This window comes from Peromyscus maniculatus, chromosome 2 (genome assembly GCF_049852395.1).
Source record: "Peromyscus maniculatus bairdii isolate BWxNUB_F1_BW_parent chromosome 2, HU_Pman_BW_mat_3.1, whole genome shotgun sequence".
NCBI lineage: Eukaryota > Metazoa > Chordata > Mammalia > Rodentia > Cricetidae > Peromyscus > Peromyscus maniculatus.
Window position 1 is genome coordinate 125,005,536 of NC_134853.1, and position 22,496 is coordinate 125,028,031.

At 44.9% G+C, this 22,496-nt stretch overlaps 1 protein-coding gene across 8 annotated transcripts in view; it reads left to right on the top strand.

The window, feature by feature from the left end:
* The window catches only part of Dab1 (DAB adaptor protein 1), a 1,137,674-nt gene that overhangs the window by 748,661 nt on the left and 366,517 nt on the right, over positions 1 to 22,496 (top strand). The window lies entirely within an intron of this gene.

Consider the following 22,496-nt stretch of genomic DNA (forward strand, 5'->3'; position numbering starts at 1 on the left):
CTTCCATCGCCCCACTTCTGAACACGCGCGATCCTCTCTTTAGGCTCGCCTACCCAAGACCCTCGCCTGTCACCGGACCCCCTGCACCCTCCCTCCCTCTGTCCTGGCTCTAGCCACCCCGAGGCTGCCTTCTACCACTCTTGGACCTGCTGAGTTCTCGCTAAGCCTCCTCCCCGCCTCGCTAGTGGCGCCGGCGGGTGCGACCTCTTTCCCCACTCCGCGGAGCCCGCGATCTCACTTCTCTCCATCCCTGCAGTTCTGTGGTTCCACCTCGACCCCTGCGTTAATCGGACTCATCTCAATCAAACCAATCCTTTGCGCTGGACCGCAATCTTTCTTTGGGTCCCGCTCCCGGGTGTTCCCTGTGACGCTCCCTCCACCATTATAAGGTCCTCAGGCCCTTGGTCACCCGCCACTCCCCTCGCAGCCGGCCCTCTCCTCCAACTCCGTACCCCACGGTCTGTCTCCAAAGCAAAAGCAGGATTTTCTTGCTGGGGAAACTTTGATTCCCCGTGGTTAGTCTCATAAAGGAGCCGTAGGACCCGGTCTCAGCCGCCAAAGGAACCCGGGGTTAGGAGTCTTGATTTTGGGGTGGTTGTGTTGCGGCGCCAGGGAAGGTACTGGGTGAGTCTACAAAGTGCATTTCCACACCCTGCTGGTCATTGCCTCTGCTGGCTGCGTCCCACGGAGTATGCTGGTGACTCCTGGTGGGAGGGTGCGTCTTTACTGCACTTTTAAAGGCGCTTTTTCTTTTTCTTTCTTTCTCTATTTTCTTTTGGGGTGGTGCTGGTGGACCCGGCCGGGTGGGCAGGGATAGCTGCATGGCACAGTGGTACCATTAGGCTGCTGCGTGGTCTGGTAGCCGACCCTCCACACTGTGTTTCACTGGTTGTAAATGGGCCCCAACCCCCATCCGCATCACACAAGTCCTCATTGTTGGGGGTCTGCGGGGTATTTCCGCCTGGGCTGGGAGAGTGAAGGAATGGGGTGGGGGCGGGGAGCCTGAGGCTCTTGGCGGCGGGCGGGCGGGCGCTGGAGACGTGGAGAGCGCCGCGGCGCGGGCAAGTGCGAGCTCGGATGTGTGTTTCTGAGGCAGGGTACGTGCCCGCGTGGGTCGGTGCCTGCGTGTGCGTTTGTATGTCTGCGCACGCCTGTGTTTAGCTTCCTGAGAGAAAGAGAGCCCCGAGTGGAGAGATTGTGGAGGCCGGAGCACCATTCTCTTCCGGAGCTGGTCCGGCAGGCAGCGAGGCCTCCAGAAAGATACAATGCCAAACTCTGGCGGAGAGATCTTCTTTGCCATTGCTTCCCACTTCTTCCCTGCTCTTCTTGAGTGGAGCTGGCGCGTTAGACACACTTTCACAATGTTGATGGTTTTGAATAAAGGCCTTGTGGGGGTTCCGCTGACACTTCCGAACACTTAACATGTTTTCAAGTAATCATATAAATTAAAGGTGGCTTACATTCAGAACCTCCTAATTATCCAGTTCACGTTTGTACATTCATGTGCCAATTATGGGTCTTCGGGAAATCCATAAAATTATAAACCATCCCCACCCCCTGAATTAGCACCCATTGTTTTTATTATCTCCAAGATGAGCAATTCTGGATGGAACTCTGAGTTGCGCAGGCAAAAAAATAGAAGTACCACGGGATGAGGGGAGATGGAGTACAAACGCCCCCTTCCCATCTCATTCCCTTCCTATCCTGACAAGGCTTGGTGGCTCTTCTGGAGACTGAAAGGGATCAAAGATTTTCTTGATTTCCCATTGAGCAGGGCGACCTAATCAAAGATGTATAAAAGTCAACTTCTAAGCAATCAAATTGTCTGCTGCTGTCCTTGATTGAAACCCTAGCATTCAAATGGAGTATTGAAGAACTCTCAGAAATGGCTTTTGAAGTGCTATTGTTCTTTTTCATACACACGGGCCCTCTTAGAGGTTTAGGAAGTTCAAATGCGGTGATGTGAAAGGACAGACTTTGTAACTATTTGGCAGCGCAGGATCTGCCGCAGGAGAGAAGAGACCAAAGTGGGAAATGAAAACATGTTGTTACTGTATTCCTGGGAACCAGGTGGCTCGCAAGAGATGTGCTTTTTGCTCATGAACTGGGCAATTAGATCTTCCGAAATCCGACTTAAAAGATGATTTTTTTTTTTAGTTGAGGATTCTATTTATTTATTTTTTTTGGCGGTTTTCTTAAGGTCTGATTAGGCTTGTCTGAAACATTTAATCATGTTCATTGTACTCAACAATAAAATCTGAATAAAAATTACTTATTGTTGACGAAGCCCATCTCACAGGCTGTTTCACAGTATGTCTCATTTGCAAGCAACACCATTGTGTGAGGCTGCAGGGGAGAGCTTCCATCCTTTATTGTTCCTTTTTCTCCTCCCCAGAGCCCCAGAGGAAGCTGCTGCTTCTGTCCCCTTTGCCCTCCAAAGTCATTTTTCTCAAGCAGGTGGGTGTTTGGCTTTGTACGTGATCATGTACCCATCTTAAAATTGCATTTGGTGGGGTTTCAAGGCTTGGAGCCATGCTGTAGGCAGATGAAGAATCTATTTGAGGCAGCATTTCATTTTGATAATTCACTCAAGTCAAACATAAAGCAGGGAAGCACGGGTGATGCCTTCTAGATGGCACTGTAACAGATAGCATGCATTAAAGGGTGTTGCCAGAAACTTTAAGTGTTATTTAGGACTCACTGAATCTTACCTCACTCGCTAGTCACTGGTGACAAAAGACGTTCACCACTTCAGCAATTAAGAATAAATCACGTGACTTCTCACAACTTGGCTGTCATCATCTGCAAAGCAAGGACCTTCCTTGTGGGTCTTGGATCAGTTTTAAGGGAAAACCCTCTCCGAGAGGGTTTTGGCACTTAGTAGGATTTCAAGAGAATGGTAAATTTTAGTAATAGCATGAAAATTGGGTAAGGAGTAGGGATGCCTTTTGTAATTGGAAGGCGAGGATTAGATCCAGATTTCCCTTATGATATTTGATAAGTCATTCCTTAGAGTAGCTAAAACAAGAATAACCTTCCTGAGTCCTAAATAAGGGCCCGGTACCCTTCTGAGCACTTGGCATAGGTTACCTTACTTCATCTCTCAAACATTCTTTCAGTTTCATTCTTGTTTGTTAGACAGGGAGCTGGGCACAGGCAAATCTGGCCGTTAAACTGAGATCACATAGGCAATAAGGGAACTTAAACCCATCCACTCTAGCTCCAGGGTCCACCCAAACCACAGGTACTGCTGCTCTGGATAGGGAGGGGAAATGAGCTACTTCCGGGGCCTCTGTAAACTCTCATCCTGACACAAAGCTGACTCTAGATTTTCCCATTCTGCGTGCAGTCAACACACATGGGCGTGGCTTTACTACCAGCAAGTTGTTGGGCCTATGGTTGCACTGTGAACACTTGTGACTTTGCTAGAGCTTCTAGAAGGTACTGGTTGGTATTGGGTCATAGCTATCTACTCTGTGGAAATATTTATTAATTAGGTAATTAATCAGTAAGTAATTGATTAGGCAGTTAATTAGCAGGTGTCACTGCTACTGTCAGTGACTGCTGTTGTAAACAAATACTCATACCAAGAGGTGGGAATCACAGGTGGTACCAATTCGGCAAGAGTGGCTCTGTCACCCTGTTACAGACTTCAGCCACCCCAGCTCTGCGAGCACTGGTCTGTCCCTTAGTTTTGTTCATTCTAGGACAGTAGTACCTATTTCATAACTGTTGCGAAGGATCAGGAGAAAGTGCTTAAGACAGTGCCTAGCAGGAAATATTTACTACAACGATGAACTAGGAATATTGTCCTTCAAATGAGGTAAAATCCTCTTGGCAATGAACACACTCTGTCTTTTTGCACCAGTTTTGCTAACCAGAGAGGTTGATTTCAAGATTTCCAGTGAACAGTTTGTTTCTTGATGTTTTTACTGGCCATGTGGCCTTATGCACAGCCACTGTGTGAAAAGCAATGGTAGACGTGAACATCGCACTGAAATTGTCACATCCCCGCCCTCTTCTGTACTTGTTCTGAGCAGAATAACTTGGCTCACTTTGATTGAATTCTTAAGGGATAAGTCAGTTTGCCCAGTTCACAGATTGAGGCAGGACAGGGGAGACACAGGCTAAAAAGGGTAACATGATTTTGCAGGCGAGAGGCACTGTTGTAGCCCAGAGTCCTTGGACTCTTCACACAGTGCTCCTTCTACCAGGCCAGATTGCCTTCTGTACCAGGATAGAGAAGTGGCTTGAAAATATAAATAACACTTGGCGGGGAAGTTGCTGTCAGGCTAAGAGCAGGAACCAGCCAGACATTCTGTACAGAGAAAGGAGTGTGAGTAGGGAATATACATTCATATCCATGAGCACTAGCACTGTGTTCCATCTAAGAAATGCATGTCAGGATACGAACTCGTGTAAACACAAAGCAAAACAGAGAAACCTATTATGCCAGTTAATCACCTGAAATTCCCTGAGGTTGGAGAGCAAATGTTCAGGTTCCTTTTTTTTCTTTCTGTGACATTCCCATTGTATTGTTCTTCCATTTAGTCCTCAGATATGGGGAGGTTTTGGTTCAGGAATCATAAAACTCCTTTGGCTTCTATTTCATGAAATATGCAGCATATTCTATTGGAAAGAAATTGCCAGCTTGCTTTTATTATCATTATTTTATTTTATTTGAACCTGACGTATATAACCAATCTACAATGCCAGTGGGGGATTCTCATAAAGCGCAAGGAAAACAGAAATAAAATTCTGCTGAGTAGAAGAGCTCACAGCTCAGATGATGGAAGTTTTGCGTGTAAAGGTGGGCTGCTTAGGTTAGGGATAAGAATGGGGGTGACTTCCCTAGACAGCTGCAGCCGGAGCCCTGTTTACCCATTCCCAGCAGCGCTGACCGTCTGCGGGGAGACTTGCCACATTCTTATTCTTGCATCTGTTCCAGGCTTCATTCCCATCTCTCAGTCTCTCTGTGGTCAGTCTCCTACTCTCCCAACTGGGTCATAATCTGTTGATTCACCATCCTTCAATTTAGTCCTTTCCTCCTCCCCGTCTCTCTGCCTCTCCTGCTTTTGCTGTCCATCTTTGTTTCAGGAAGTCTTTATGTCTGGTTGTTTTTAATCTTGTTAGTGTTACAGCCGAAAACAAAGACTGACAAGTTACTGATCTGCATTGGAGCGCTGTGGTTTGAGCATCATCCCCCAAGCTCCATGTATTGAAGTTTGGCTGAAATTGTGAGATATTTAGAGGTTGAGAACTTAAATACATATGTGGATGGTGCCTGTGGGAAGTGATTAGAATCCAGTCATTATGATAGAGGCCTGTTGATTCCATCCTGGTGCCTTTAAAGAAGAGAGAAGTACTCACTGCTCTCCTATCTGGTGCCACTTCAGGAGTCTGGCAGCATTAATCTGAAGCTGAAGTTTTACTGGTCCTGCCTGGCTCCCGGTCATGACAAATCTCTCTCACCCAAGGGTCCCGTAGTTGCTCAGACACAAATAAACATACAGAGGCTTATATTATTTTTAAACGATGGCCATGGCAGGCTTCTTGCTAGCTAGCTCTTACATCTCTAATTAATCAATTTCTATAAATCTATACTTTGCCACATGGCTCGTGGCTTACTGGTACCTTTACATCTTGCTTCTCTTGGTGGCGTCTAGCATCATCTCCTTAGCAACTCTTTCTCCTTCCTCTCTCTCTCTAGTTACAATGTCCCGCCTAACCTTATTCTGCTTCACTGTTGGCCAAACAGCTTTATTTATCAACCAATCAGAGCAACACATATTCACAACATACAGAACGACATCACCCATCATTAATCTCCAGTCAAGACCTTGGACTTGCAGAACCATAAGCCAAAACCAACCTGTTCATACTGCAACTTACTCAGTCTATACTAGTAGTATTAGCAACAGAAAATCATGAATACACAGGGCTTCTGAGCAATTAAGGAAGAAAATTCCAGTCTTATGGAGAGGTATCAGTCCTTTGTCCACTTATGTTACTGGAATACCAGCTATGTCTGGCTCTGTGCTAGGTACTGTGAGTAGTACCAGGATGTAAAGATGCATGCAGCCTGCTATCCAAGACTGCAGCCTCATGCATGAAAGACTGCTACAGCATAAGATGTGGTACAGAAGATATGTTTAGCCATTGAAGCTTTTGGTAGTCTTTTGGAGAATGATGAGAGCGGGGAAGCTGGCATTTCACCTGGACCTTGAAATCTGACTAGGAGCTTCTCTGGACTTAGCAGGAGTCCAGACTGAGGGAACTACATGGCAGTGTCAAGGTTTGGAGATGGGCACAAGTGGGTGCAGTTATAAAGCAGAATACGTGGTTGGAAGCGTTTTCCATGGAGCGTGTTCCTAGCTGAGTTCTGGGGAACACTCATGATTCCCAAGATCTTTTCAAGTAAATCAAGAGGAAGAGTGCTCAGAGTGCAAATAAGCCCATGCTCTGAACTGTTTGGAAGGCCGAGTCCCTGCTCCTAGGGAGTTATGGCATTTCCTGATTGGTGAGAGGTCCAGAGGTTCCAACACGGAAGAAAATAATTTTCCATGTGTTAGACAGCTTTAAGGCTATAACAAAATACCCGAGATCCAGTATACTTAAAGAGAAGGGAGGCTGACTTTGGATCAGGTTATCAGATTTCAGTCTTTTTCTTTGTTTGCTGGTGTTGGGCAGGGCCTGTGGTGAAAACCACTGGTGGAACAGCTGTTCACTTCATGGTGGATGGGAAACCCAGAGGAAGAGGAAAAGGGCGGGCTACCAACATCCCCTTCAACAGCATGTGCCCAGAGATCTAACCTCTTCCCTGTGTATCCATCTCTTGGTCCCACCGCCTCCCACAATCTTTATAGGCTACCTCTCCAGCCTCTCACATATTTGCACCTGCCAAACTCTAGCACCAAATCCTCTGGTTTCAAGAGGTACCTTTCAGTCATTGATGAGGTAGACGGGAGGGGCGGGGGGGGGGAAGGTTTGTGAGGGAATATAAAGATTTTTAAAAAGATCTTCAATATGAAAGTAACAGGCGTGATTTGGAATATTGGTGTATCTGTTGGATAAAAGCAATGCAAGGAGGAAGGGTTAATTTGGCTTACAGTTCCCAGTAGACATAGTCTATCATTGTGGCGAGGACATGGCTACTGACAGGAAAAGCATGGCACCAGGTGGGAGACTCACTGATCATCGGTACTCAAGGAAGCAGAGAGTGGAGAAGAACTGGGACCAGGTTACAAGGCCTGAAGACCCAGAAGTCCTCAGGATCCTCTTCCTCTCTAGCAAGGCTCAACCTCTAAATGGCTCCAAAACCTTCCCAAATAGTGCTACCCACTGAGGACCAAGTGTTCAAACCCAAGAGCCTAGGGGAGACATTTCTCCTTCAAACCACAAGAGTAGAAGAGACCGAGAACTATGCAAAGTTTACATAACAGTATATTTTCTTTGAAACTTGGGTAGCTACCTCTCAGCTAAGGAAATGTGGTCGTGCAAACACAAGTGAAGCCCCTTCGTCAAGCTCTCTAATCTGAACATTCCACCTCCATCCTAAATTTGACTGTCACCATTGATCATCCAATGATCATCCAAATGATCTTTTAATATGCTCTTCGGGGGAAAAAAATAACCTAAAATATCCTGATGGCTTCCCATTCAGTGTCTAGATAGTTCTTAGGTAATGAAGAGAAAGTGGCTTTGTCCTATTGTGTCCTGGAATAAGTTACATTTGTTAGTAGTAAAGAAGCATGGAATTTACTTTTAACTCTAGTGTTTGGAATATGATTGATGCTCAATAAATTCCTGCGGAATTGCAGTATGTGTAGTCTCATGCGGCTCATTAAGTTGACCGAGGTAAAAAGACTAAACTGCCCTCCCTCCCCACACAACATACAACTGAAACATTTGGTCAGCAATCATAAACTTTTGTTATACCTCTTCACTTTTGTGGTATGGGTTTGGGAGAGAAAGACAACAGTTATCTGATGTAAAGGTATTTGTCTGTGTAACTGACAACTTATAGGATCAAGAATAAGAGCTGTCTGTCCAGTCAACTCCAGTAAAAAGCGAATAGAGTGGGACCATTCACGTCTACTCCGGGAAGATACTTTCAGTAGAGGAGGAAAGTTATAAATCATCATGCTAATTATTACTCATCCTGACACTAAATACTTGGAAGGTTTATGAGGGTTCTGTCCTTGAAGTCTTCAAGAAATAGCTCCCAGTAGCAGAGTGTTGTAGTTAGCTACTCTCCTGACAACAGGAGTATCTGTCTTGACATATGGAAGGGGCATTTTCCTGTATAAGTGCATAGGCTCCGTAGAATACTAAATGCTTTTTTTTCTTTCTAAATATCCTCACTTACATTCAGGTTACTGTATACCTATCAGCCTGTCGCATGAAGAGCAGAATACTGGCGAAGGAGGCATAGTGGCAGAATGAAGGCCTTTTAGAGGTTCACTGGGCTTGCTTTTGGGACCAAAGCATGGCTTTTTGGGAGGCAGCAGATTAGGTTTTCCCTTGGGCCTGAAAGCTGGTTGTGCAAATAGTCCACCCCTAGGGTTTCTCGACTGTGTTTTTTGGTGGTAAAGACATTTTTGAGGCTGATAGTTGCATCCTCACAGATAGCAACAGATAGAAGAGCAGGAATGAACTCTGTGATGTGAGTGAGTATGAATGTAAAAGAAAACACATGGGGTCTAGGGAGAGAGGATTCTGTATGGTTATTAACCTCTGGGTTGGTTGGTGACTGGTACCCATGTAGTGTCACTAATATGTATGCAGTATCACAATGACACATAGTGGTGCTTGTCTTGAATTGTGGGTCACCATATTCTGAGCAGCTTTGTATGCCTACTCACAGAAATCTAAATACAAACCCATCACCATTCAAAGGTACTCAGGTTTAAAGTGGAAATGCACATAGGTAATCCAACTGGGGATAAAGTCCAAGATGGGCCGACCATATGCTCAGTATAGGTTCTGGTGTACGTTATTAGAGTGTCATCTCAATGAATGCAAAAGCTTGCTGTAATTTACTCCTTTAGGAAGCTGAATAGATTTATAGACCACGTAGAAGTTGGGTACTTGCCCATCTTCGGCTTTCTAACTTCTTAATTTTAATGTAACTGAATTTATCAATCTTTCATAGTTGGCAGTTTTTATGTCCTGTTTGAGAAAGACTTTTTTCAGATCTTGATATCATAAAGATATTCTCCTTCATTGTCTTCTAAAAGCTTTATTATTTTGCTGTATCTAAGTAGGCTCTGTTACTCCTATGGAGTGTTGGATGTGTGGTGTTGTGATGCGGGAATTTGATCTAATTTTTATTTAATATGAAAAAAATCACTTTTGACATTTAGATCCAGTTTCTAGACACCTTTTTTTCTGTTCTTTTCCTCAAACCAGCATTTACTATTGTAGCTTTATAATAAGCCTTCATATTTGACAATACAAATTCCCCACACTGTCCTCTCCAGAAGGGTGTCAGCTTTTCCCTTCCATCTATATTTTAAGATTTTAAATTCTCAATACTCTTGAGATTTGATTTATATAAGATTAAATTTATGGACCGAGAGTGACAACATTGTGATACTGAATCTTTGTATCTATAAATATAGTAACTGCATTAATTTAGTTATTTAATATCTTTCAGAACAGTTGATAGTTTTCTCCAGGAGGGATGCACTTTCTTGTTAGATTTATTCTACTATGCTTTATATTTTTGCTAGTGTAAACACTATCTTTAAAAGTTATATTTCCTCGCTATATAGTAGCTTTTTATTATATGCTGCTTTCTCTGAACCAGGAGAGGAAAAAGAGCAGAGATGAGTGTAGGGTTTACCATCTACTAGGTGCTTCAGATATTTGCTTTTGGTCCCAGAACAGCCTTACGAGAATCGCTGTGGTTCTTTGTCCTCCTCTGCAGACTTACAGTACCAGGCATTTAAAGATGTTGATCCCAGTGGTCAGATGGGAATTCTGAGGGATGGCAGCCTAAGGGGTGGTAAACTGGCTTTGCAGCTGCTCATTTTGCTCACTTGGGAGTTTTGAAAACGATCTCTTAGTTTCCCAGGTTTGTGAGGGGATAAGATACCTTTCCCTTTTGGTGAGATGTTGTGTTTGTCAGCCTTCTGTTACGGTGACAAAACACCCGGAAGTAATCCACTTACAGGAGAAAAGGGGTCTTTCTGGCTTACAGTTTCACAGCCTCCAGTCCATGGTCACAGTGGCGTTGCAGGGAGCACAAAGTGAAACAAAGCTGCTCATCGTCGAGTAGCCAGACATCAGAGCAAGCAAGAGTAAGAGCAGGAGACAGACGCTAATGCCATCCAGCCTTCAAAGGCAAGTCTCCGGCGTCTCTTCACTCGTTGCTGTGACAAAACGCCTGGCGAAAGCAGTGTGGAGAAGGAAGGACTGTGTTGGCTCACAGTTTGGGGGTACAGTCGGTGATGATGAGGAAGTCATCCTATAGGAGTGGGAGGCCACTGGTCATGTCGTATCTGTGCTCAGGAAACAGGGAGAGGTGGATTCTGGTGTTCAGTTAACTGCTCCCGCCCCTTTTATTTGGTCTGGACCACAGCCCATGGCACGGTGCTGCCTTCTTCCCGAATGGGTTGGTCTCCCTCCTTGGTTAAGCCTCTCCAGAGATGCCTCCGTGACACACCCAGTGTCATCTTCTAAGGGATTGTAAATCCATTCACGTTGACAATGGAGGTTAATCTGTACAGCCAGTGTGCTGGCCTCCTCACAGCCCACTCAACTACAAATTCCTCAGTGTTCTTTGACTGGGTTAGCACCCTCATGATCTACTCCTCTCTCAGTGTCCCACCGCGCTGCTGCTTTGACGATCAAGCCTTTAATACCCGAGCATTTGGAGAACACTGTATCTAAGCCATGCAGATGCCCAGGCTGACATGAGTGGTGGGAGCGGGGCCTGGTGAGCCCGAATCGGGCTGTGCTACTGTGCAGCATTTCAGGCAGGCGGTGGTGATTTCCTGCCTCCTTGAGGGGTAAGTTCTGGAAAAAAAAAACAAAAAAACAAAAAAAACACAAAAACCAAAAAAACACCCCCCCGCGCCCCCCCCCCCCCCCCCCCCGCCCCTAGTTTTAGCTTTCAGATGACTGAAGTTCAGTCAGTCCTGTTGTTTAGGTGAAGAACTTCAGGTCTGGGGAGTTGAAAACAGATGTTTGAACTGGGATGGAGAGCCCGGGCTCCTTGCATCCAGACCAGCACAGTTGCCAACACTGCCTGTTGATTGAAGATTTTCAAATGGAGTATGATGGCAGTAGAGAGAAATGCTGTTGGGAGCCACGGTTCTAGGTGGAAATTGTGACATGTCATCTGTGAAGAAGGGCCAGGTGGGAGAACTGAGCGAGGTGACATCTGTCAAGCTCTCCTCCCCTTTCTTCCCTCATCTCCACTGCCTTCCCCTGTGCTGTGACTCTTTCTCCACTTGTCCCCCTGCTTTCTTAAATTTATTTATTTTTTTTGTTTGTCCCCCTTTTAGTAAGATGTTCATTTTAGGTATCCATTCCTTTCCAGAACTACCTCTTAAAACATCTGTATTCATAAAATTTCTACCCCCTCCTTTCTCCTTGCCTATTTCCCCACTATTTTATTTTTAGCTGTTTCTGTCCCTGGGATGAAATAGGAGGTGCAGTGTTAGTTGATGAGGAGGAGTCTGCCACATAGGAAACAAGGTTCAAGGAAAGAAGAGGTGACCCCTTGGTTAACCCAGTAGATTGCTCTGTACATAGTCTGTTGTGTGTGTGGGTTCACATGAGTGAGGCCGTTTGGTGCATACCCACCGCCCTGCATGTCTCAGTGGAGAATGAGGTCTTGATTTGTTTGTGTTGCCATAAGTCAGCACAGCTGGAGGAAGAAGTGCTGTGGGCAGGGTATGGGGGACTGGGCCTTCATTGTTCTCTTAATTAAAGGTTGTTAGTCTTGTCTTAGTACCCCTTTACCCTGAGTGTAGGACTCTTAGCACCCCACTTCAAGATGACTTCACCTGCCTCTTCCATTTGTCAACCTAGATGTTTCTAAAGATCAAAGATTCTCGGAGGGCCCTGACTTTTATGCTCCCCTTGCTTGGATATGGAAGAGGTCCACCATTAATTCTTGTTGGGTTTGAAGTCTAGCAGAATTGTTTTTAGAGTAGAGGAAAAAAGTGTCCTATAGTAGAGCTTCCTTAGGCGTTGCCTTTGGGGACAAGGTTTTTTTTTTTTTTTTTTTTTTTTTTTTTTTTTTTTTTTTTTTTTTTTTTTCTGAGACAGGGTTTCTCTGTGTAGCTTTGTGCCTCTCCTGGAACTCACTCGGTAGCCCAGGCTGGCCTCGAACTCACAGAGATCCACCTGGCTCTGCCTCCCGAGTGCTGGGATTAAAGGCATGCGCCACCACAAGGTTTTAGTGCCTGGTTTTGAAATGATGCCTTGTCCTTCCCTCCCTCTGTCCTTCCTTGCCTTCCCTCTATCCTTCCTTGCCTTCCCTCTGTCCTTCCTCTCTTCCCTCCTACTCACTTAATGAAAACATTACTAGTGTGTGTGGAGCTCAGAGGGCAAGTTGCAGGACTCCGTTCTGTCCCTCCACCTTGCTGAGGCAGGGCCTCTCTTGCTTCTGCTGCACTGCATGCTGCAGTACTGCATGCCTTAGTCCTGCACACTCCAGTCCTGCACACCCCAGTCCTGCACACTGCAGTCCTGCATGCCCTAGTTCCGCACACCCCAGTCCTGCACACTGCAGTCCTGAACACCCCAGTCCTGCATACTCCAGTCCTGCACACCCCAGTCCTGCACACTCCAGTCCTGCACACCACAGTCCTGCACACTGCAGTCCTGAACACCCCAGTCCTGAACACCCCAGTCCTGCACACCCCAGTCCTACACACCACAGTCCTGCACACCGCAGTCCTGCACACTCCAGTCCTGCACACCTCAGTCCTGCACACCCCAGTCCTGCACACTGCAGTCCTGCACACCGCAGTCCTGCACACCGCAGTCCTGAACACCCCAGTCCTGCACACCCCAGTCCTACACACCACAGTCCTGCACACCGCAGTCCTGCACACTCCAGTCCTGCACACTGCAGTCCTGCACACCACAGTCCTGCACACTCCAGTCCTGCACACTGTAGTCCTGCACACCCCAGTCCTGCACACCCCAGTCCTGCACACCCCAGTCCTGCACACTCCAGTCCTGCACACTGTAGTCCTGCACACCCCAGTCCTGCACACCCCAGTCCTGCACACCCCAGTCCTGCACACTCCAGTCCTGCACACTCCAGTCCTGCACACCCCAGTCCTGCACACTCCAGTCCTGCACACCGCAGTCCTGCACACCCCAGTCCTGCACACCGCAGTCCTGCACACTCCAGTCCTGCACACTGTAGTCCTGCACACTCCAGTCCTGCACACTCCAGTCCTGCACACCGCAGTCCTGCACACTCCAGTCCTGCACACCGCAGTCCTGCACACTCCAGTCCTGCACACCGCAGTCCTGCACACTCCAGTCCTGCACACCGCAGTCCTGCACACTGCAGTCCTGCACACCACAGTCCTGCACACTCCAGTCCTGCACACTGTAGTCCTGCACACCCCAGTCCTGCACACCCCACCTGCACACCGCAGTCCTGCACACTCCAGTCCTGCACACTCCAGTCCTGCACACTGCAGTCCTGCACACCGCAGTCCTGCACACTCCAGTCCTGCACACCCCAGTCCTGCACACTGTAGTCCCACACACCCCAGTCTTGCACACCCCAGTCCCGCACACTGCAGTCCCGCACACTGCAGTCCTGCACACTGCAGTCCTGCACACCCCAGTCCTTCACACTCCATCCTGCACACCCTAGTCCTGCCGGCCCTAGGCGAGCTAGTTCAGAGCTTCCATGTACTTCTCTGGTCCTCACCTCATATTTTGCATAGGAGCACTATAATTAAAGGTGTGCATCCCACATCCGGCCTTTTTGCACGGGTTCCATGGATTGAAGTCAGGTAGTCAGGCTTCAGAGGTAGTTCTTTTACACTCTGAGCCATCTTCCTGTCCCCCCTTCTCCCACATTTTCTTGGGCCAAAGGAGTGTCATGAAATCACTAGCACCTGCCAAAGGCTTCGTCCCCTGAAAGTTTCGGGTGTGATTTTGCATGGCTGACGGAGTGTGGCTTGCTCCCTATATGTCTGTCAATCATTCTGGTGGGGTGGGAAGCACTGGGGGATAGTCAAGAGGAGACTTATAGCTTCTTATCAAATCTCATAGTCATGTCAATATTTTATATGCATGATTGTTGGCTTAGCAGATTCTCTTTAGCCACTTGAAAATCAAAGTCTAAAACTCTTCCAGGCACTTTGTGTCACTATGTCTGGGTGAGAGTATCTCTCTGTGTTATCCGTGAGCACACTTCAAGCAGCAGAGATCTCCCTCACCCCACGACCATGACTGCCAAGCAGAATTTAATCATTTTAATGATTCTCTATTGGTGACAATCTAGTTGGGATAGCCACACCAGACAGCTTAACAGGAAAGATCTAATCCAAGAAACAAGTCACATAGGTGTTAGAAGTGTTAAACAGAAGGAAATGGCAAAGATGAGCAAGAGCAGGAAGTCAGCCAGTCTGGACCTCCAGGTACCAGGACTATGTGGCGTATCTGAGGCGGGAGGGGCTCTGAAGAGGCTGTGGGGCCAGAAGGGCAGCAGCATTGGAAGACAGCCAGAGGCAAAGCAGGCTGTAAGATGGGAGTGGGTGGCACACAGGGGTTATGCTGGACCACTGGAGGACTCAGCCACTCTGGAGATGTTTCCGAGAGACAGACTAAAACAGGGAGACATGCTGACTTTCTCTTCCCTCTTCCTGTTCCCTGTCACCCTTTTTGGTGGAATCAATCCATAGTGGCGCCTGAGAAATGTAGTTTAGCCCAACTCACTGCAACGCCCAACACAGCAGGAAAGTGGATCAGTGGGAACCAGGAATGGATCCGGTAGAAAATGGCAAAGGGTTGTTCATATGCCAGGGAAGGACAGTTGCAATGCTTAACAAAACAGCTTGAGATCACGGGGTGCATGGACTCCCACAGACTTCATGGTGTAGGTCAATCAGAATGTCCTTATGTGGCTCATGATTCTGTCTCCTGCAGAAATGCTTCTGGATATTGTAGAGCTGCAGGAAGTCAGCTGAAGGAAGCACTTGGATTTGCCTAACTCCCCATTTCTCCTTTTCTCCCCAGAGCCCACCCATCCTCATGCCAGGAATGGCACTGACTCCACCCCAGTGGCTCTATCTTGTCATAGGTGCCTTGAGTACTGTTGTCCTGGTGAGTGTGGTGGCTGCTAGGGCACACAGGCCTGTTATAATTCCAGAACCTGAGAACCTCTAAAGACCCAACGTTTTTGAAACTCACTTAGTGGTAAGGCCTAGGCTGAGCCTGCCTAGGGGACACAAATCAGCTAGCAATCTGTTTCTGATTTCTTTCTGTGTGCTACTGGCCGTGCATTTTGCTTTGGAAGCAGTGAAGAATTTATTTGATTACAGGGCATCACCACAAATCTGGGTAAGGATATTACAAATAAAAGGTAAGAGCTTGTGGTGGTCTGAAAGAAAATGGCCCCCAAAGGGAGTGGCACTATTAGGAGGTGTGGCTTTGTTGGAGCAGGTGTGGCCTTGTTAGAAGAAGTGTGTCACTATGGGAGTGGACTTCAAGGTCTTCTATCTTCAAGCTACTCCTAGTGTCACAGACCACTTCCTGTTGCCTGCAAGTCAAGACATAGGACACTTGGCTACCTCTCCAGCATCATATCTGATTGCACATCACTGTACTTCCAGCCACCATGCCTCTAGCCATGATGATAATGGACTAAAACTCTGAAACTGTAAGTGAGCCACCCCAATTAAATCTTTTCCTTTATAAGAGTTGCTGTGGTTATGGTGTCTCTTCACAGCAATAGAAACCCTAAGACAGAGGTGTAGTATATGCAGAATTTCGAAAGCCCAACATAAAATTTTCCTGTAGAACCCATCACATAGCAGAGAATTGGGATAAGGTTTGTGAACTATGTCTCCAAATGTTGGAGAAGCAATGACTGGAACTGTAGGTCATTGGCATGTGGTTATAGTATAGTGGTTGAAGTATACACTAAGACCCCCTACAATCATGGACTGTCAGGGCTAGATGGACCCCTGTAGTCTGGCAGGGCAGCCCACCCACTCTGTAGGTAAGGAGACTACTTAAGGAGGAGTCTGGTACACATGTAAGCTTGGGTTTCTTATGGAACTCAAACCATTGACTTACCCTTTGTGGTTTGATTGTGTTTGGTCTGATACTTTGATTATATACATCCAGGCATTTAAGTGTTGGATGGGATTGAAGGAAAATTTTGGATACCTAGGTATTACAAATTCTAGCTTCAGAATTTGACATTTGTGTGGTATTTCACATATCTACACATGCTCTCTCTCTCTCTCCCTGTCTTCCTCTTTCCCTCTCCCTTTTTCCTCTCTTCCTCTCCCCACTCCCCTCACTTTTTAAAAGTCTTCTCATCTGGTCTTCAGAACAGCTCTGCCTATGGACAGGGTGGGTAGTAAAGCCGTTACTATCTCATTTTACAGATGGTCAGCCTGAGACTTGACCAATAACTAGTTTGTAGCCATGGGCAAACCCTTAACTTTCCAAGTCTTAGTCAATAGTGATTGTTATGGGAGTTTGTTTGTTTGAGACAGGGTCTCATGCAACTCAGGCTGGCACTGAATTTGATATGTAGGTGAGGATGACCTTGAACTTCTGTTTCCTCTGCTTCTACCTACCAAGTGCTGGGACTACAGGTGTGCATTGTCTTGTCTGGCTTCATGGGGACTAGACCCAGGGCTTCACATGCATGGTTAGGCAAGCTTTCTGCCATATGAGCTCCATCCCTCAAGCTGGGTTTATTTTGTAAGTCAAAATAAATAATGTACTTAGCACCATTAGATTTGTGCCTGGTGCACACTGTGCTACCAACGATGGCTCTTCTGTTCCTTATCTTCCACCTTGACTCAGTCACATGCAGCCACACAGCTCCTCCCTTGAAATGGAGCTGCTTTTGTGTGCAAGAACTCAGTGCCTGAGTGATGACAGACCTCTGTGCCTTTGTAGCAGTTTGTAAAGATGACTTTGAACAGGAGGGGCTTGACTTAATGCCATATTGTGCTACATTTTTCTCTTTCTACCCCAAGAACCCAGTCCTGGTTTGTTGTGACCTAGGTGGCCTTTGTTGTTCTCACTCGTTAGGAGGCAGTTTGATATTTATTTACTCCAAATCCCACTGGAGAAAGGGAACAACTACCACCCCGAACACAATTTGCCATGGAGAGCAATGTCATTTGTTGTCAGCCCACATGGGACATTGGAGGCTGTAATTCATGTTGGGGATGAATAAGAAAAGATTTTCTTCTTCTGACGTATTTTGCAAGATTCATAAAGCCATATTCTTAGGCAAAGTTTATTAATCCATAACTTACAGAAAACTCCAGAGGAAGGAGAGATGAGAGATGTTCTGTAGGTAAAGACATCAAGCATGTCACGGCCAGAATTGAATTCTGCATATATTGTTCAGTGAGCTGTCTTCTGAGCATATAACAGGTACTAAGATCATGATGACTGTTACCTAAACAAGTCATTATTTCGTTTTATATTTAAAATGGAAGGATTTGAAAGAGTGAAACATGCAATGGAAACATGCAGAATAATCATTGTGGGTGGGATTGCAACCCTCTTCCTCCCCTAGGCTGCTCTTCAGCTATATCCACGGAAAGGCATGTATCTGGACTCTGTGCTCTGAGCTGTGCCTGCTGGGTCTCAATGATAGAAGTGATAATGATGAGGGGGAGGGACATGACTACTTCATTATCCATTATAGAAAGTAAAGATTTATATGAAGTGACTCTCTGCTTCATTATGTCATCTGTTCCCTCAGAATTTATTGAGTTGGTGCACAGTCCTGTGCACAACAGTGTGCTCTGTGGATATGACCATAGGAAAAGACTCAAGCTCTCTAGCAACAAAGAGTCAAGTGGAAATAAGTCAGCTGGTGGCCCAGTACAATGCAAACACCAGGGGATGAACTTTTCTGGAATCTGGAAGGGTCAGCCTCTCAGTTAAGCATTTTGAGAGTGAGTTGTTAGTGCTGGGGTCCAGGATTATCTGATGTGTGGCACAGGCTGCACTCAGCCTCTAAGTGCATACAATCTACTACAGAAGACAAGACTTTCTGGGGCAGAGGGTCCTAATGATGGCCGTGGAACACACCGTTTTGTATGGAGAATGCTGAGTGATTCGGGACAAGTGGATCATTAGTGTGTGTATGGAGCAGGGATGCAGGACTCAGGGAAAATGAGGCTGAAAGGTCAGCAGAGCCAACAGTGGTCACTAAGTCTTAGAAGTGTGATTTTGCCTTTCCAGTTCTCCTCTGGCCCCGAGGGAAATAGCAGACTGTGGAGAAATAGTGCTGGGTTTATCTGGATGTAATGAAACTGTATCAGGTGTGAAGTATATTAATTGTCTTATAAACCTCTTCTGTTGTAAGAACTACAAGGATGGGTCTCCTTGAGTAAAACAGACCAGAAGAACCACTGTTCAGCTCAGCCAGTGGTTACTGTGAGGAATATTGAACTGAGGCATGCTGAAGTAGAAAGTGTGTGTGTGTGTGTGTGTGTGTGTGTGTGTTCCCTCTGAAGATCAGGCACTAAATTAAACAAACAAGCAGAAATATGTTGCAGTTTTTTTAGCTTATCCAGCACCTACTGGTGAATTTCTGGCCTCTTCTTCATAAGTAGTAGGTTATGACTATATATAAATTTACAAGTGGAAATTCAATCAATATACCAAAGGGGGAAAAATGGACCGTTTCTTAGTAAATGACAAAATTTTTGCAAGATAGTTGAAAGTGGTGGGAATTGGCCCTTGTTTATTTTTATTTTCTCCGTCACCTTGTTTGTTTTTTGTGATTAAACGTTGCTGATACATGGTCAATGCCCGAGCAGAACCCTTGTCCACAGTGATGCTGGCATGCTCTTGGCTGTTGGCTCGGCAGCACTGAAGTCTGTAGTCGCCTCTGCTGCAGCCACCATAATTAAGCCCCTTACGTTCTGCTCTCAAGCCATGTCCTTGCAGCATGTCAAATGAGTAGTCTAGGGCCCTAATGGCAGTGCTGCCAGGCTTCCTCATTGAAGGTTGAGACTCCCAGCCACTGAAATATGCACATTTCAATCCAGATTTGAGAACGCCAGCAACTTAGTAGTTACTGTGGAATTGAGTGAGTGTCATAAATATTTATTTATCTTTTTCATAGCTGGCATAAAAATGTTAGGATATAAAAAAGTTGTTCAGTATAAAAACAACAGGAAATTCATTGGCTATACATCTCCTGAATGCGTGTGTCTCTTCAGGTTTTCATTAGCGTCTAGCAATATACTTTGAGAAATTAGATTTGAAGCGAAGCTCTGGCGGAATATGAAAGAACCGGTGCTGTAATTAACCCGTTTTAAGCAAGGATCCAGGCACACAGCAGCCTGCTGGTAACTGTGTAGGGGCTCAAGCCAAGCTGAATGTGTTTCTCTTTTACAATTTTTAAAGATAAACTAGTTTCATGTTAATTGAATTTGGAGAGTGGAAAGGAGCACAAAACTGGGGGAAAGGTAACTTACACCGTTTCTCCCTAGAGGCAGCCTGTGGTCCACTTTTGCGTTATGAAGATACAGATACTGTGGGGCTAGATCAGCATCCACACAAGTTTCAGGTTACTGGATTTTTCCAACTTCTCTTTCTCTCCTCTGCGAAACACAAAGTTACTATCTATTCATCATCTATTTTGTTTTACTTTTGGGGGGATTTTAAGGAATTTATTTCTTTTTCTTTTAGACATTTTAATGCACTTGGTGGGCTAAAAGAAACCCATTTGACAAAACAGGATGCAATTCAATAGTGGCTCAAAGCAAGCATGCCAGGTAAAACATACAGAATCACCAGCTAAACCTAACTAAAACATTGAGGGATCTAGCATGTGTTGAGTGTTGTGGCACTGGGAAGAATATCCACTGCGACCTTGTTCCAAATCATCATCACGTTCATTATTGCTTTACTCATTATCTTTACTCATTATCTTTCCCTCTTGTGATAGAAGGCACTGTCTAAAGAGAGGGACATGTGATCCAACCCATGTCCTACCCCAGATTTTAGGCAATAAACATTGATAGAAGGAGTACACAGAGTAGAGTGTCATTTAGATCAGTTCAGTGATTGACTGATTGATTTGATGTTTTGATTGGTTGATTAATTGGATGACTGATTGGTTGATTGATTTGATCCTGTTCATCTGTGTATTAGTCAGCATTCTCTAAAGAAACAGAACTGATAGAGTACACACACACACACACACACACACACACACACACACACACACACAATATATATATATATATATATATATATATATATATATATATGCTATTTATGAGAGTGACTTACAGGTTGTGGTCAGACTATTTCAACAGTGGCTATCTCCTGAAAGAAAATTCAAGAGTACAATAGTTGTTTGGTCCCTGAGGCTGGATGTTTCAGCTGCTATATGCTGACTACACATGGAATCCTGAAGAAGTAGTCTCTAACACCAGTGAAGGAATGAACTTGCCAACCATCAAGAATGAGGGCAAGCAGGCAAAAAGGAAGCACTTCCTTCTTCCATGTCCTTTGTATGGGCTGCCACCAGAATTTGTGACCCAGATTGAAAGTGGTCTTCCCACCTCAAATTATTCAGCCAAGAAAAAGTCCTTACAGGTGTATCCATTATCCGAGTTTTAGTTAATTCCAGATGTTGTCAAGTTGGCAACCAAGAACTAAGACTAGTCATCACAGTCTGATTTTGAATGGTTTGAATGGTTTGATTGGGTAACTGGTTGATCTGATTGGTACTCTTTTTATCTTTAAAGGTCTGGTAGAGTTCAGAATTGAGTCAGGAATCTCTGGTTCCAGGCTTTTTTGTCTATGTTTTTTAAAGGATGGGGAAGACCCTTCTAATCTCATTCTTTGGTATGGCTTTCTTCAAGTGTTTATATACTTTTGGTTTAATTTTGGAGGGTGATATTATATCTAGATATGTATTTGTTTCCTCCAGGTTTTCCTGTTTATTGGAATGTAGTTTTAAAAGCATTTCCTAATGTTATTCTGAACTTCATTAGTCCCCCTTTTCATTTATAATTTTATCACTTTTGGTCTTGCCTCCCTTTAGTTCTTTTGTTTAAGGCTTTATCTTTTCAAAGAACTCGTCACTTATGGATTCTCTTCATTGTTCTTTTACTTTCCATTTCAGTGATTTCTTCTCTCCTCTTTATTATTTCTTTTTATCTGCTAATTTCAGGTTTGGGGGGGGGGGTTGTTTCCTTGTATCTCCATGATCTTGAAATGCATCGTTAGAAGTCTCTCTTGGTTGTTGTTTTTGTTTGTTTTTATAGGCACTCAGAGCTATGAACTTCCCTCTTAAAATTGCCTTTACTATATCATAAAAGTTCTAGAAAATTGTGTTTTCAGGTTCACTTGATTCTAAACAAATTTTAATTCCCTTCCTGATTTGTTCAGTGCCATTCAAGAGTGTACTGTTGAATTTTGTGTGTCTATTTTTGGGAAGTTCCTGTAGTTTCTCTTGTGATTGACTTTTAGTTTTACTCCATTTTGATTTTATAATATCTAGTAAATTATTTTAATTCTACTTTGTTAGCACTTGATGTGAAAGGCAGCCTGTCATTTGCTTTGGGAAAAGCTCCATCCATGGGCTGCTAAATAGAATGTGTATTTATTAGCTTGGGTAGAATAGCCTGTTCATGTCAGTTAGTCCATTTGATGTAAGACACAGTGTGATTGTGAAGTTTCTTTGCTGCAGTTTTGTTTGATGATCTTTCCATTTGCGAGAATTGGGTATTAAAGTGCCTGTTGTCTAAACCTATCTGTCCCTCCCATGTCCAGTAGTGCTTTATGAGATTTGGTATTCCAAAAATTTGATGCCTATATATTTATAATCATTGTAATATTCTTGGTGGGGTGTATACCCTTTACTAATATGTAGCGACTTTATTTCCTTGGACTAACTTTGAAGTGTGCTTTGTTAATGGCCACTCCTCCCTGCTTCCTGCTTCCATTTCTGGGGTATATAGGATCACTCTATTGACATCTGGTCTGTTGAGTCTTTGTCAATAAGCTGTGTCTCCTGCAGACAGCTAATGGCTGGATCTTATTTTTTCATTTACTCAACCAGTTTGTGTCTTTTGATTGGACAGTTAAGACCACTAACCATTTAGGGTTATCGTTGAGAGATATTTGATAATTCCTGTAAACATTTGTATTGTTTTCCTGTAGGGCTCACATATCATTTCTTATTTTCCTTCCTCTTTATTTATCCTTGAGATTTGCTAATTTACTAAGATGGGGGTGCTTGGTTCTTTCCTAAATCTCAGTTATTCTTCTAGTCCTCCTAT